Source organism: Alligator sinensis, unplaced genomic scaffold (assembly GCF_000455745.1).
Source record: "Alligator sinensis unplaced genomic scaffold, ASM45574v1 scaffold547_1, whole genome shotgun sequence".
Classification (NCBI taxonomy): Eukaryota; Metazoa; Chordata; order Crocodylia; family Alligatoridae; genus Alligator; species Alligator sinensis.
The window spans coordinates 1761660-1762039 of NW_005842217.1; positions in this window are offsets into that span (position 1 = coordinate 1761660).

Below are 380 nucleotides of genomic sequence, written 5' to 3' on the forward strand. Positions count from 1 at the left end.
CCCCTGCACCAATCTCCTTGACAGCTGGCAGGCTTTGTGGCCCCAGCAGGGCCTAGCAGCCAGGCCTGCAGTGGTTCCCCCTCCTCCAAAGACAGACACAGTTGCACGAGCACCCATGTCATGAGTTTTGCCTGCCTGTGGCCAGAGGTGCAGGGCCCCAGGACCCCCCTGCACCAATCTCCTTGACAGCTGGCAGGCATCGTGGCCACAGCAGGGGCCACCATCCCTGCAGCTTTCATCCTGCTGAGCCTTAACATACACACTGTCACCCACGTCACGAGTTTTGCCTGTCAGTAGCTTGAGGTGAAGTTTCCCCAAACCCCTATACCTATCTCCTCGAAACTTAGCAGGCTTTGTGGCCTCCGCAGGGGCTAGCATGT